This window comes from Orcinus orca, chromosome 2, assembly GCF_937001465.1.
Source record: "Orcinus orca chromosome 2, mOrcOrc1.1, whole genome shotgun sequence".
Taxonomy (NCBI): domain Eukaryota; kingdom Metazoa; phylum Chordata; class Mammalia; order Artiodactyla; family Delphinidae; genus Orcinus; species Orcinus orca.
This window is the reverse complement of record NC_064560.1, coordinates 2585676-2601422: the sequence shown is the minus strand read 5'-3', so window position 1 is coordinate 2601422 and position 15747 is coordinate 2585676. Positions and strand designations below refer to the sequence as shown.

The following is a 15747-nucleotide window of genomic DNA, read 5'->3' as shown; positions in this document are numbered from 1 at the left end:
CCCAGTCTCATCCAAATTAAAGCAGTTAAATTTTTCCTAAGACATTCATTGAACCAAGCCTTTTTGACAATGGTCACAACTAAGGAAAGTTGAAATATCCAGGAAGACTTAAGTCCTTTGAATGGTGTTTATTCTTTCTTGAAGTAAAGGGTGGGTAGGGCCAGCACGAGGGCAGCAGTGCCACGTCAAGACACGGCATGAGGAACTTTTCGATGATGAAAGGAAAGGCCCAGTGGGGTGCCGTAGGGTAGTGGCGAGCCTGGGTCTAGGGTCCAGGCAGCAGAATGGGATTAATAGTTTGGTACCACCTCCGTGGAACAAGCCAAATTTGACAATTTCTATCAAAATCTTTTTAAAATGCACAGACGTTTTGACCCAGGAACTCCACTTCCAGGAATCTGGCCTATAGCTACTACTGCACAAGTTCACAGACAGATGTGGACAAAGAAGGGCGCCTGCCATGTCAGGAAACAAAGGATGTTGCAGCCGTCAAGCTGTCAGCCACTGCAGCCGCCCCAGACTGTGCACCCAGAGCGGATTCAGGATGGAGACACCCAGGATGCCGGCCCCAGATAGCTAAGGTGCATATCAAAGGAATCATTTCAGTGAGCCCAGACCCTTGCGTCTTCCCATACACAGAAAATTGCTAAATTCATTAATTTGAGATGTCTGGTTTTCTTTAATTAACAGTCATCATTCGATGTTCTGATGACCTGGGTTTTTTTTGCAAAAACTCCTATATATCCTGGCTTCTCCCTTCCGGTCCCTCCAAGCGATCTGAGAGCCTCTCTCCCGGGCCTAAGTGCTTAGTATGTCCACCAAATAAAACGTAATTCTCAACTTCAGGGTTGTGGGTTTTTTTCAGTCGACACATATGTGAGGATGTTCAGGGCAGCATTGTTTATAAGACTGAACACAAATTCAAGTATCCGTCAGAGCCGGTTTAAAGAAGCTTCAGTGCTCCAGGGGACGGAATACCGTGCTGCAGGAGAAGAGATGGGAGTTGCACCTCATGTGCTGAAATCTGTACTGTGCGCAGGAAGCAAGATGCAGAGCACGTACGGTGTGCTGTCATGTGAAAAAGGAGGAAGGAAGGGTGGGCGAGAAGGGGTCGATGTGTGCTTGTAATATGCATAGGAGTTTTCCCAGAAGGGGGCTTCAGGAAAGGGGTACCAGGAGATGGCAAAGCGGGACACTTACTTTTGCGTTATTGGAATGTTTGGCTGCATTTTATTTATTGTTTTTGGGTTGCAAAATGTCTTCGCCGGATTAAGCAGTAGCTGGGCTGCCGTCGTTCGGGAAGGCCTCGGCAACGCTGTGAAGGAAGGAGAAGTCGTCTGACCCCTTGAGCTTGAGCCCCTGCTGCCTGACAGTACCGCACCACAGCCCACAGGTACAAAAGTTTCATTTCGTAAAAATAATACAGTCTACATAATCATGCACTTTGCATCTTGAATGTTCTAATTTCTTCTTTTAATTCTGGCTCCCTCGCACTAAATTCATCTCATGACCCACCAATGAGGCCCCAATCTGAACTAGACTGCTACAGCCGTCAGACTTGTCACCCTCCCTGTCCCTCTGTGGCCTCCCTGGGCTGTCTGTCAACCCAGGCCCTCCAGTCCCTGCCGTCAGGGCCTGAAGGAGCACCGCCTCTCTCCCCAGATTTGCATTTTATAGGCCTTCTGAAGGGTGGCCTCAAGCCAAAGGGATGACTAATGCTGGCAAGTTCTGAAGCCCTGTGGCCACTAAGAAGGCCTTTTGGTGCCTCAGTGATGCCCTGGGGGGCTCCTGAGTGCCCTTTGGAAAAGAGTGAAGGTCCCTTAGGGACCCAGAGGCATCGCCACCTGGCCCAGGCTCACCCTGAAAAGCTCTTCCAAAGTTTCAGTTGACCAGAGTTACTGACTCTGGGTTTGGGCTGGGTTTGAAATCGTCTCTCATTTCTCATCCTAATTCAAATAAAATGGTGCAGCAGAAATCTGGTCCTCTGAAGAAGATGCAGATTCTGACGGCATTGGAACCTACTGGAACCAACAGCCTTCCTCTCCCCTCTGCCCTCTCCTCCTCTCCTCGCCTGTGCTAAGAAGCCCACATCGGGCCAGGTTTTCTGAGGATGTGGGTATGACCCCCTCCTTCTCGTCCTCCTGGCCTCACTGTCCTGTCAGATGTTCTGCCGTTTTGCCAGGCCTGCGGTATAACTGGGTCACAAGGGTAGAACGTGGCCGAAGAAAGGGCCACTTAGACTCCAAAATGATCTGTATCCTTCCCCCATCTCCAGGGAGGGAGGCTGAAACTAGACCAAGTCTCTCACGTATGCGAACAAACTCCCACCCCCTCCCATGTCCAATACCCGGTGCTGCCGTGAACACAAAGTCTGTCTGTCACGCAGCTGTCGCTTGGCCCAGAGCACTCAAAGTTAACACCTAGTTAATCACATTCTCCTGTGTGTATTCCTCGGAGGGCCCTCTCTCGCAATTTTCATGTGTTGGCTTAAATAAAATCTGTCTGGTTCCCCTTTTCATAGCAGCTTAAATCTGTCCCAAGTTGCCCAAAAAAGTGTTTATGGAACTACTCACGGGTCCTCCAGGGAGATTTCCCAATCAACACACATGCGTGAGTGCCCAGCTCATGTGGAGACCCACACCCTAGCCCACTTGGGGCCCCCCGGCTGGAAAGCCAGCCCAGCACAGAGCACCACTGGTCTGAGAAGATCCTCTGCACTTCCGGTCACATGGGGTTACCCAGGAGATGCTGTTGCCCAGCTGTACTTTTCCGTTTGCACATAGATGGGAGCATAGGACTCTTTCATTGACAGTAAGAGGCAGTAGGAGAGAAGGAAATTGGCTGTGATCGGATGTTTTCATTTTGCTTTGATTTTCATCAGTGCCCTGAAAACACTATTTCAAACATCTTCATCATCTCATACGGAAAATAATAACCTCAGTGGTATTTGTTAACTCTGAGGGCCCTTATTATCGAAGAGGGCAATCTTATGCCAGTTTCACAAAGGACTCGTGCTTTTCTGGGTCTGGTGGGATTCACTGGGGATTTCAGTCCACTCACAACTGGGAAAATTTCCCCATCATAAAATCCATTGCCAAAATGGACACCAATTGGCCTCCTGGTTGACAATCCCAGAAGGGGCAGTTCTGGGCTCCAAAACGAAGCAATTTGCTCAAGAGTTGAGACAGTAGCAGGAAATCATGCTGTCTTGACCCAAGCTTTGCTCTCTGCTGAGGATAACGGAGAGTTTGGGGCTGCAGGGCCATCAGTGTCACAAGTAATCCATTCAGAAATAGCGAGAGGCCTTCTACTATTAACAAGGAATTTAAAATAGTTTCAGCCGGACTTAAGCATACTTGGGCATTAATATGCTTTTAACTTAGTGGGAAAAAACCACTGCGACTTAGTTGGTGGTGAAGCTGATGGAGGGGGAAGATGAAAGAGCTACTTCTCCTGAAGTGGGCGTGTTTGACCAAATTTCAGGAAAACAGCCTAATGGCTCTCTTTCTACGCCTTGTGGCTGAAGGTGTGATTTGCGTGGACCACATCAGTCTCAGGTAGAGTGAATCGGCTCGCTGCGCTGTGAGGTTGGCATTAAACCTTTCGCACCCGGGCCTTCCCCGGCGGTCCAGTGGTTAAGACGCCGCGCTTCCAGTGCAGGGGGCGCGGGTTCAATCCCCGGTCGGGGGGGGCTTGGATCCCGCATGCAGTACGGCACGGCCAAAAAAATAAAAACTAAGCCTTTCACAGCGGGCAGCCCTACGGTCCAAATTGCAGCCAGTCTAGCTGAGAGCGGCCCGTTTCCTAAGTGCGGCCTGACACGGGTGCCCGTACAGCCGGCAGCAAGCTTATCCCAATATTTTGTCACATTCAACAACATCCTCGAGAAAATGGCTTAAATGGACATTCTTTTAGAAGACCAGAAAAATAAGATCAACAACCACTGAAAAGTCTGTGGAATCTGAAGCATGTAGCAAATCGCCCCCCGGACCCCATGGGCTGTATTATTTCCCCCTTTTAAACCAATATTTATCATATAACCGTGGTTTTACAGCCAAGCCATCCTGAACATGTCCCGTCCAGGGAACACGGGTGGAAATGACAAACACCCCCCCCCCCCCGCCCCCGGCTCTGAGACCCCGGCCTTGGAGCTGAGCCCCTCCCGCCCCCAGCCCTGCTCTCTCCCCTGCAGGGCGGCGCTGCCTCCCCCGCCCCGCCCCCAGGCTCTGCTCTGCTGGCCCCGCCTCTCCATCCGTGTGCCCGTGGTCCACGTGGCCACTCACGTGGTCACTCGCGGTGGGCCCGTTCCCGCGGAGGTCGCGGGAGGCTTCCTCTGCTTCCTCCTCGGACGGGGACACGCTTTTTTACGGGGCCCCGAACTGGGAGGCAGCCCTCCATTTCTCCCAGTGAGCACTTATTCTTTGTTTAGTCTCCCTTTCTGCCCACCCTTGAGTCAAGCCTGGGGGAAGGCGCTGGGAGCCAACCCAGAAGCCCCGCAGCGGGCTCTGCTCCCGCCTTCATCACTTCTGGGTGGGCCCTCTGCACCCGCAGCTGCGGCCTGGGGGGTCGCCAACAGCGGAGTCCGCCCCCTGGCAGGCTCGCCCTCACCCCGCCTCCCAAGCCCACCCCCAGTGCGGGGGGTGGGGGGACCGGACACCCCGAGGGCCTGGCAGCAGCTGCTCCCGTCCCGTTCCAAAGCCCGCTTCTACCGCCTCAGCTTGGGATTCACGCACATGGGCGTGGAGTGGAGTCCCGTCTTCCTGGGTGAGTTTGTTGACTGAAAAAAAAAAAGCACAGCCTGAAAGTTGCCAGTTCAGGAGTCTTACTGAGGACTCTAGCCTGGGGATCAGCCTCTGAGATCGCTCTGAGGGACTGTTCCAAAGAGGTAAGGGAGGATATATAGGAGGTTTTGCTGAAAAAAAAAAAAAAAATGTAGTCCAACGTCAAAAGATGACTGTTAATCACAAGGACAGACATCTGAGGTTAGTGATTTGAGTGCTTTTCTGTGTATGGGAAGAGGCAAGAGTCTGGGCTCATTGAAATGATTCCTTTCGTAGCATCTTCCTAGGGCCAGCATGTGACCTTCACCCTCCTGAGTGCCCCCCACCAGGGGGCAGCTGCAGTAGCTGATAGCTTGGGGGTGGGCAGCATTCACTGTTTACCGGCAGGGCAGATAACATTCTTTGTCCGGAAGTTCTCACCTCCCCAAGGAAGGCTAAAATCCTCAACTGTCAAACCTACCTTTCTAGCCCAAGAAGCACAGTTCTCTGGGTTTTGTGAACCACTGCTATCAAGTGATATATACAAAGTGCAAGTGACAAGGTACCACAGGCACAGAACATATGCACAGCGCACGTTTTCAGGACGTTGAATTAAGAGAGAGGGGGCTGAAGAATGAGACTTCAAAGGAAGCATTCAACCCGCACCTTCCCAGAGTGAAGTGGGGACGGGTGGTTTCCAGAATACATGCCCAGATGGGCATTTGAGTGGTGTCCTCTCACTGGATTACCTGCTCTGGCTCTAGGGGCATCGGAGGGCCACTTCTGGTAAATGGAAAGCAGGCATGTGGAGACTCTGATGAATGTCTTCATTGGAATCGTACTGCTGTGGAGGTCGAGGAAACCCGCGGAAGGTTCTGGTTTCCTAAGTAAGCTGTGCTTCTCAAGTTCAAGGTGCTGTTTCTTTCATGAAACTTGATTAGCAACTAATTAAACGGAGGAAGCACCGTCCACAGCACAGGTGACCAACAGGGTTCCCGCTGCAGACAGGTCGAAGCAATTAAATGTGTGAAGCCCGCTGTTTGTGTGTTTCGGGGGCTGTGAAAGTGATGGCCTGGCTAAGCAACAAAAAACACAACCCTTGAACACCACGGCCAAGGCCCACCCTTCTATAAAACATGTGCTCTCTTCTCCGAAGCAGGGAGCATCACCAACTCAAAAAGCAAGCCCAGGACCGGTTTCTTCTGAGGTGGGGAGCAGAGTACGGCCCACCGACAATGGCCGATTGTGATTTATTAGTGGAGGGAAATTCGGAATTGAACTTCACCGTTGGGATTTACTTGCATTTGAAAGCAATGCAGTTAGCGGTCCATCTTTCAACACTGAAAGTATTTTGTCCACTTTTCTATCCTTCTGATGAATTAAGGGCTTATGAAAGGTGAGGGGTGGAAAACATTAGCAGCTGAAGCTCTTAGTGGATCTACTTGCCAGTTCAGGCTGGATGGAAAAACACAGGGGCCAATTTTACATTGTTTCCCCACCAGTTCCCATCAGCCGTGAACTATGATGCTTTCCTACGTCTGCAGTGAGTGGATAATAAGAGTTCCCGGTCCTCCGGTTCTCCAGGCTGTTTTGAACGAGGTCTGCTAATTGAATTCAGTTGTTTGCAGTTTTAAATGTTCCGTATTTTCCACAGAGCAAGAATGTATTAAACTCATTTCATCTGTCATCCAAGAAGAATTGGAGCCTGCATTTTTATTACCAACTGATTCGCGTTCACCTTCATCCTCGAATTTTTTCTGAAATGTTTACGATGTAATTAAAAACAATCAAGTCAGATTATCTATTTGAATTGGTCCCTTTGGGGGAAGATGAAGGAGCAGGAAACGTGCCTGCGATGACATCATTTTGCATCGTTGCCTTCTCACACAGAAATACATCATGTAATCTGGTCACCGAGAGCATTCTGTAATGTCACTGCTGATTTAACAATTACAGAATATTGTAATTAAAAGTTCAAATGCTCTCGTACATTTTCCCATTAACAAATGATCCTGGAACTTGATTCATTTCAGCGTTTAGAAAGGTCCTGGATTTGGTAATGTTGCTTCCTGCCACGCACACCTCCAGGGAAAACGATGATCTGAATCCTGAAGTCGGACCCAATTAAACTCTTGCATCTTCCCCACTGCGGCCGTAAGACGAACCACTTTTTCAATCATGGCTCAGACAGGCTTGTCAGGTTTCTAGGGCTCCGCATGCCTACTGCCAGCCTCGAAAAAGCATTCCCTGGGAACAGTCTCATAATAGGGAAGAAAAATGATAAATCCACAAAGGCAGGAGCCACAATGCACGATGCTGGGCACAGCGCTGACTAAACATCGGGGCAGCTGGACCTGGTTAGGAGCCCGGCTGCTGGCACAAGAGTTTGCTGCTTTGCTGGGCATAAAGAGGTAGGTAGCTGAGACATCATAGAGCAGAAAATGAAACTTCTGTATTGAAACTCAGAAGAGGAGAAAGGCTTACAACCCAATTTGCCTTGGGGCTGACTAATTACAGGGGCAAATCCTTAGATAAAATGTCACATAGGAAATTAGCAAAGCAGGAGCCATCGATCATGTCTCCTTAATTTTAAAGTTAGTTTTAACGATTCCCCAGACAATGGACAGAAATCACGTTCATGACTTGAGTTTCTCCTCCAGAGAGTTGAATGTTGGGTAACGTTGCTCCATCTGACTTTTCCCCTGGCTTTGGTATTAAATAAACAAACACCACCAACAACGAAAACCTCGCGGCTAATTAAGATCAAGCAAATGAGTTGTCAAAAGAAAACTACCTTCTCTTCCTGGGAGGATGGTTGCCAGTCCGTTTTGCTTTGGAGGATTTAGACAGCTCTGCCCTGCTGGGCATTAAATACAAACCTCAGATTTGCCGCAAAGAATGTTGTTTTTAAGAAGGAGATTGGGGAATTCGCTGGCAGTCCAGTGGTTAGGACTCCGCGCTTTCACTGCCGAGGGTGCGGGTTCAATCCCTGGTCAGGGAATTAAGATCCCACCAGCTGCAGGCGGCCGGAAAAAAAAAAAAAAAAGATGTTTTTTGCATTTTCCTCTCTGACCTAAAGCAGGAGGTCTCTGGCGTATCATATAGATGCCAACCTCTTTTATCACTCTTAATTTATAAAGCCATGGGACATTAGGTTCACAGGGTTAGAGGCGAGGACCAGGGCACCAGGCCATCGTGATGAGGCCTGCGGGACCCTGAGCCCCTCACCAGTGCTGACACCCAGCGCCTGCACCCGTGGAGTTGCTTCATCAGTATCAGCTCTGCTTAACCTGCCCCTTCTTTTTTCTCCTGCTGCCCATGCATTAGTACATCTTTAAGATGAGCCCAAATCCTTCTATGCATTTCCCCGAAGTTCAGCAAAGAGTGGTAGTTTTTTAAATGTGATCTGAGCACTAATTAGCTAATGCTTTCTCATTCATGCTGGTTCATTATTAGCCAAGCAGAGCACGGCAGCCCATCCTTCGTGTTTAGAGGGATGTTACATTTGATGTCACAGTCCTTCTCAAGGCGCTCGCCTCCCAGGTAGCCTCCAGCACCACCACCCTGGGGTCAGAAGGGAGGTGGCCGCAGGTGTTCCGCGCTGAGCAGAGCCAGCCTGGACGGGTCTGGAGCTGGACAGGCCGTGCTGTCCTCCCCCATGTCTGAGCTATGGTGTAGGAACATTCCAGAGTGTCCACCAGCCGTGCACTGGGGTCTGAAGAGAGACTGCAGTAGCACCCAACAGCCCGGGGCAGGACACAGACCATTACCCATCCACCAGGAGGGCACGGCTGGGGCATGCGGGAAAGGGAGTCGGGAGAGGCCCCGAGGGCCAGCCGGGCTGCCCAAGGCACGTGCGGAAGCTTTGCTTCTGCAGATTTTGTTCCCGGACTGGATGTTTGCAGCACCTCCAAACGGGAAGCGGCTCAGGCCACCCCACAGCCTGGAGAGCTAGGTGGACCCAACACCTGAGGCTCTCGTTAAGCCCGCCCCAGTCAGCTCCTGACCTGCCAGCCACGGGTGCCATGGGGCAGAGGCTCTTCGGGGCGCCATGGGCGGGGCAGAGTTGGATGGAAGGGGTCAGAGGGTGTGGAAGAGGAAGAAAGGGGGTGGAGAAGCTGAGGGTCTCCAGCAGAAAGGGTTAGGAAGGCCTGAAGGAAAAGGCCGGTTTGGAAGGAGGCCAGACAGAAGGACCCTTCAAAGCCCGAGGGGCTGGTCCAGGCCAGGTCCCAGGACCCAGTCTCCTGCAGCTCCTTGGCCTGCAGGGATAGCCAAGGCGAGCTCTGCCGGACTCAACGCTGTTTTCTGGAATGAGGGGTGCTTGAGCTAAGCCTGGTCTCCATCTTAGTGCTTCGGGGAAAATCCCATTAGAACTTCTGAAGCGCAGTGGGATTTGTGGCTGGAGAGGGCTGGGTCCATGGGGGTTGATCTGTTTGGTGCACCTGCACCTCCCCCCTCCCCAGCCAGCCGCCAGCCAGCCCCTGCTGAAAAGCCCTGAGCTGGGCTGAAACGCGCCCTGCTGGAGACGGTGGAGGTAAAACAGGATTTAAAGCGGCGCATTTTACCGGGCAACCTTATCTGGCTTAACTGCTCTGCGTTTTCAGCTGTGTGTGGATGTGAAGGGTAATTACCATCGCATGTTACCTGAGATTACAAGGTTGTGTTCCAACTAATGACACCACGAGAACCAAGCGGTTGTTAATATTTAATCAGTCTGTGGGCTTAACAATTGGGTTAATGAGGTATGTAATTACGTAATTATAAAAGACATTTCAGATAGGAATGGCTGGTACTGGTATTAATACCAAAGGTGAGAGCTGGTAGAAATACCCCACCGGGTCGTTTCAGAAATATCACCAAAGAAGGACCTTCGAGGGGAGGGTATCCCTTAGAAAACGATGAGCACAGATTGAAGATCGTTTCCAGCACGTGGACTTCTTTTCTTCTTTCAGGCCCCCATATGGAACATCAGGCCAGATGTTTTACTGACGTCACAGATAACTGTCACTGCAGTATTTAAATGGACCCCAAGAGAAAAGCTCCAGAATTTTCTGAATTGCATTCTAAAGGTGAGCGATGTTTAGTGGCTATAGGTGCTGGTGGATTTTTGCTTCTTTGTTTATTTTTTATTTTTGGTTGGCATTCAGGAGAGACTGACCAAAAATCGGGCAGTGAAGCCCCGTGCCACCTTCCTGGGGCTGCAGCTCCCCACCCTGGGTGGCACCTGTCTGCCAAGGGAGCAGCCCACATTATCTCTGCTGGGAGATGCTGCTGGCACCCCTGTGCTCTACCTGGGGTTCCAGTTTCTCTCTGGTGCTCGTGGCTCCTCAGTGGAAAATGCCATTTCTAGCCGGGGGGCTGGGGGGCGGGGGGATGGGGGGATGGGGGCAGGCAGCCAATCAGCTGAGTGTCCCTGCTCCATGGCCTGTGCCTGCAAAACATGGCTGAGAGCCCGTTAAAGGCACCCGGCAGATGTGAGCGCCCAGACTGGAGCTGCCATCGGCCAGGACAATGGCCGTCGGAGATAGGAATCCGAGTGTGTGTGTGTGTAATTTATTGTGGGAAAATCCGTATCCCTCGAGAGCCATTTGTCAACGCTGCCAACAAGCCCTCTCCCCTCGCTCCACTCCTGCATCGTTTTAGGGATCACCTGGGTGCACCCGTGCCGGGGCGCAGAGGTGCGTTGCAGCTCAGGACACCCATCCCATCCCCGCACCTGGCAGCCCAGCCTCCGCCCCCTCCTCCAGGTCTTGGGGCCCCCAGCCTGTGCCTTCCCTTCTTCCTGGGCTGCAGGAAGGATGGTTCCAGAAGCCGCTTTTGCACCCTGCCTGTGTAGCAGTGTCTGTCGGCATGTTCCAGCGCTGGCTGGGAGCAGGACCCTCCTGGCGCCCCGGTCTCCACGGAGGGTGACACTGCAGTTCCGGGAGATGCGTGATGATGCGGAGGTCGGAGGCCGCCGTCTGTGGAGGCCTTCCCCAGCCTCTCTAGAGAGAGGGCCCATCTCCCCTTGCCCTTGTGAAGCTGAATGGCCCGTCGGAAAACCGCAGGCCCAGGCGCCAGACAGACGTGGGTTTGGATGCTGGCCTACCCCGCACTGTCAGCGTGAACCAGGGGGTGACTCTCCGTCCCACGCCTTCATGTCCCCCTCCGAAGGATGGGCCGATTCCGCTTCAATCAGAGGCCTGTGGGCAGTAAGGGGAAGCCCAGCCCTGGGGCAAATACTCTGGAGACTTGGGTTTTCTTCCCCTCAGGCTGCCTTGGGTTACTTATCGGTGCCACTGGCGGCGGTGAGTCCCTCAAAGCAAAGGAGGGGTGACTCCTTATCACACCTCTTCCAAACGGCCAGTTCGGGCATCATTTGAGGGACTGGCATCCTTTGCCCGTGGCCAGAAACCACGGTGTCCCTCTGCAGCGAGCTTCCCGACGCTCAGCGTTTGCACCAGACAGAATGCCAGCGAGGAAGCGGGGAAGGTGGGGGGCAGGGTTGGCTAACCCAGCCAGAAAGTTCATGCAGCTGCCGCCAGATGCCCAAGTGATGATGTCACCAAGGCTCCATCGCTGGTCCCCTCCGGCTTGCTGGCTTTATTCTCCAAACAGACCTGCACGTGGGGCTGGCCTGGGCCGGGCCTTAGAGCTCACGGCCGCACAGAGCAGCCTCTCCGCTCGGCCAGCAGTGTCCAGGGGAGGACCTGGGGCCTGGCCGCGGGTCTGGGCTGTGTGCTGTCCCTGCTCAAGCCCCGGTCACCTGCCCGCTCTGGGTCTGGGACAGGGCGCAGTGAGTAGAGAGCCGCCCGCTCTGTGGAGAGAGGGCTCGCCAAGGAAGGCGTGCTGGACACAGGGTCAGATGTCCATCCCAGTAACCGCATTGCCCAGGCTCCCTCTTGTGTCCATGCCTCTTGCAGACGAGCGGGTTGCTTCATCCTATTGCCCAACCAGAGAGAAAGCGAGAGACGCCAGTGGGAAGGCCCTGGGTGGGGTTCGGAGGGCGGGGGGAAGAGGCCCTGATTCCATGAATCTCTTTTTATGAGCGTGGCCACAGCTGTGGCGTCTCTGATTCTCCGGGGGCCCCCGGGGTGGGACTGACAGCCTCTGCCTGGAGACAAGGCCGGGCTGCGGGGCCTGGGGAGCGGGGGTGAGCCTGAGACGCCTCTGCTCCCCGGGCCCGGCTCCAGCCTGAACGGGGCCCGTCCGTCTGGTCCTTTATCTCCGATTGAAATATTTATCGGGCTTTTTCAAAGGCCGCCGCGGCTCCGGAAATCTTTCCCAGCACCCTTCCGTGGGGCCGGAATCTGTCATCATGGAGCCTCGTGCTGGGTGGGGCCACAGTGGGGCTGGGTGCTGCCTCTGAAGGGCAGCCAGGCCACTGACCCACCCAGAGGAATGAGGTCTCAAGTTCAAGGGCAACATGCACTCTCCCTCTGCCCCTCCATCCTCACCCTCCCTCGTGTTCTGCCCTGCAGCTGGCAGCTGAGTCATCCCGTGGAGGGGGCCAAACCGGGAGGGAAGGGAAGCGGGGCACAGGGGGCTCTCAGGAACCGGGTGCGTGCTGCAGGACAGCAGAGGAGGGCTTCCTGGGGGAGGTGATGTAGACTGGGAGCCTGGAGAAGGGAAGGCGTGCAGGGAGGACGTGATGCTGACCGTGGGTGCCGGCAGCTGTGGGGGGCACTGGCGGGGGGCACTGGGGCTGGCGGGCTGGACTGCGCGCCCTCGTCTCTGTGGCAGTGGGCACCCCGGGGGTTTCCAGACGCAGAGTCTCTGGGCTTTTCATCTTCTGGAGCCTCGGCTGCGTTGAGGATGGACAGTCAAGGGCGGGGAGAGCCCCTGGGAGGCCGCGAACTCGGGGGCCTGGACGGAGGGAGGGAAGTAGGGCCACTCCCTTCTTCCATCAAGGCCAACGTGCCCGGGCGCGCACCTGTGCTGGGGGCTGAGCCCGGACGAGACAGGTGGGCTTCCCACCCTCAGAGGCACCCCACCCCGCCCCGGAGCCGCCCACCCCAACTTCCTGCGGAAACGAGTGAACTAACTGTGTGAAGTGTCCGCGCGCAGCCCTTTGCGGCTCCAGACTGGCCGGCCCAGGCTGGAGGGCGGACGGTGGGTCTAGGGGGCCGCAGGCAGGCGGGGTGCGGGGAGGGACGGGGGCGGCCTGGGGGCCACTTCCCAGGGTCCCGCTTCGGGGAGCTGAATGGGTGGGGATGCCAGCCACGCGGGGATGGTGCCAGGGGCTGAGGGCTGCGGACAGGCCGGCGAGATGGACTCCCACAGGACGAGGCTGAGGTGCCCGAGGACTGCCCGCGTGGCGACGTCCTCCTCCCTGCGCCTTCTCTTTCCTCCCTGTGCCCCGCCTCCGCGCTGTCAGTGCCCCCCGGAAGAGCTCGGGGAGCCTGGCGGGCGTCTGCGCTCCAGTTTGGGGGCCGCGCGCACAAGGATGCTGGGGCTGACGCGGCTGGACCAGCCCCGGCCCAGGGAAGCCATGCTTGAACCCCTGAGAGGTGAACAGGGCGGGTGGCTGGCGAGGGCCATCCCGGAGGCAGAGCAGGGAGAGCCCAGGCGGCACGCGCGCCCCCAGCCCAGCTCGGTTCCGAGCCTCCGAGCCACCGGGGCGGCACAGCAGGTGCCAGACACCGGCTCAGCTGCATCGAATACGTGCTCAACCAAAGAGGTAAATCGTTCCAAGGATGCTGCCCCGTACTTTTCAGCAGGTAGGCACTGGAGCAACCGAAGTGCTGCCTCGTTTTGCCTGGGCTCTGTAGGTCATTTACGTTATTCCTTCGGATAATATTCCATTGAAACATGCACCGTGGCAACCCCTGCACCGTTTATGCTCCTTTGGACTCTTTTCAGGTGGCAACTTGCCCCATAACAGGGCGGGGACGAAGGGAACGGACTGGAATAGCCCACGTCAGCTGGGAGCTCACTGCAGGGGAGCCTCCGGCCACGGACGGAGCCTGAAGGACGGAGCCGGCTCCAGCCTTCCGGGAGGACTTGATTCCACAGCCCGAGGCCTCTCCCAAGCTGGTCCCCACCTGCCCCTCCCCCTTCCTCGCCTCTCTGCCTCCCCCTCCCCCTTTCCCGTGTCACTGTGCCCATCTTCTTCCCTCCTTCCATCTTCTTTACAGACGTTTGGACCAAAGCTGATGGTGGCAGCACCTCCTACTCCCCCGTTGACTGCAGCCTGCGTCCTTACCTCCACGTGACGACGTCCTTGGACTAGAGTCTCTCCAGATTTCTCCCAACCCGTAGCTGCAGCTCCCGCCTCTTCACCAGACACAGTACCACCCCTAGCTCTCAAAAGAAGTTCTACAGGTAAACTTTCCCAAGAATTCTAGAAACATAGTAAATCCCTAGTCCCCCAAAGAATCGAGGAAACTTTCTTCAGGTCTTTGGTGGAAAATTTTCACTGCCGTAGTCAAATCATTCACCGGCTTCTCATCTCTCTCCTCATGCTAGAAAGTTAGTGCCAAGAAAGCAGTGCATTTGTTCTGCTTCACTTCTGTGTCCCTGGGGCCTGGCAGGCGCCTGGCATGAGGCAGAGCCTAATACCATCTGCTGAGGGACAGAGGAGCCTCATCTTGACTTGGGTCAGGTTCAACAGCCTCATGCACTTGAGACCACGCCACCCGTCTGAGATGTGGCCCTCCACACAAAAGGCAGCGGTGCGACGCTGCCTCTGAACTTGGGTGAACGTGAGAGAATCAGAGGGAAGCCGTCCCCTTAACTTCCCATAACAAACAAAGAGACTTTGCTCGTTAACTCGGGCCATCCATTATCGGTGTCGCCGTCCCGCTCTCCTAGGCAGATAAAATGCACTTGGCAGACAGGGACGGGCGTCTGCAGAACATCTGCAGACCTTCCAGCAGGAGTTAATAAGCCACGCTAATCAGGTTAGTTCTGGGCCTTTTGCTTTAAAAGCATCATCCTGCTTTCAGTGTAGAAGACCCCGAACAGGAGGCACGCCCATCTGGGAATTCCTCTTGAAATTCTCCAGGAGTTGGTTAACGATAAACACAGCTACAGCGAGCAACGGTTCAAGGGATGGTTTCTCCGTCGCATGTGTTATTGGGTTGAACGTTTCTGCTCTGGCTTCTTGGAGTTTGTTCCTAAAAAGTATCCCCAAATATGTTGATGGAGGCAAGACTCTGAAGAAAAAGAGGTCAATCCAAAGCGGCATTTAATCAGAATCAGTCGCTTTCTAGGCTGGGGGTTGAGGGCATAGCCAGGGAAGGGGGAGAGGGCAACACTGTACTAGATTGGCAGGAACGAGCCATTCCTAAGCCCAGCTCATTTCAGTAAAAACAGGCATGAGGTGAAAGCAAGTTTGGAAACTGAATTCTCCCAACATGACTCAAGGGTTGTCTTTCTGATGCCAATTTGCAATTTGGTTTTTAATAGGTGGATGAAAGTCTAATCTCCACATGAAGAGTAGGACATCCGACGTATCATGTGAGCATGAAGTGGAAAGGGGCTCTTCCCCAAAACCTAGAGAGATGTTCGAATGCGTATTCTGGAGAGGGAGATAATGTCCAGTGGGTCTGTTGTATAATGCAGCTGTGTACGGGGCAGGGGGAGGGGGAGGAAATAGGATTTAAAAATACAACCGTGTACGTCAGAGACGGGTTATAAAAGCATAGGTTTCTCTTTCAGGAGCCTCTGAAGTTGGAAAGTATGAATTACATACACTCATTAAAACTTGTTACGTTAAATTCAGAGTAAAATTAGAAGCCATGTTAATGATCCCGCCATCCAACAACTGGGCAGCAGATGCTGGAGCTTCTGGTTAAGAGATTACATGGTTCGAGACGATGATTTGCTGTATGTGTCCCTGGCCAAGAGGAGGTGTAACAAACATATTATCAGACACAGAAAATATGCAGCCCTGGAAAAGGGACGTACGAATCGGACTGCCGTGACGCTTTCAAAGCTGCACATTTTCCCACTAAACCGCTGTTTCGGAGAATTAGTGGCTTTTTTTTTTTTTTTTTTCCCCTTA

At 53.8% G+C, this 15747-nt stretch overlaps 1 protein-coding gene across 24 annotated transcripts in view; it reads left to right on the top strand.

Annotated features, from left to right (window-relative positions):
• Positions 1 to 15747, top strand: part of ZNF438 (zinc finger protein 438) — a 284020-nt gene that overhangs the window by 175328 nt on the left and 92945 nt on the right. For 11 of the 24 annotated variants that reach the window (XR_004476149.2, XR_007475770.1, XR_004476143.2 and 8 more), the window contains 3 exons: positions 366 to 581; positions 1278 to 1393; positions 9713 to 9829. The gene's annotated coding sequence lies outside the window, so the exon portion shown is untranslated. Of the gene's footprint in view, positions 1 to 365; positions 582 to 1274; positions 1394 to 9712; positions 9830 to 13876; positions 14064 to 15149; positions 15201 to 15401; positions 15742 to 15747 lie in introns of those variants that run through there. The other 13 variants (XR_007475776.1, XR_007475774.1, XR_007475772.1 and 10 more) reach the window with 9 other exon arrangements.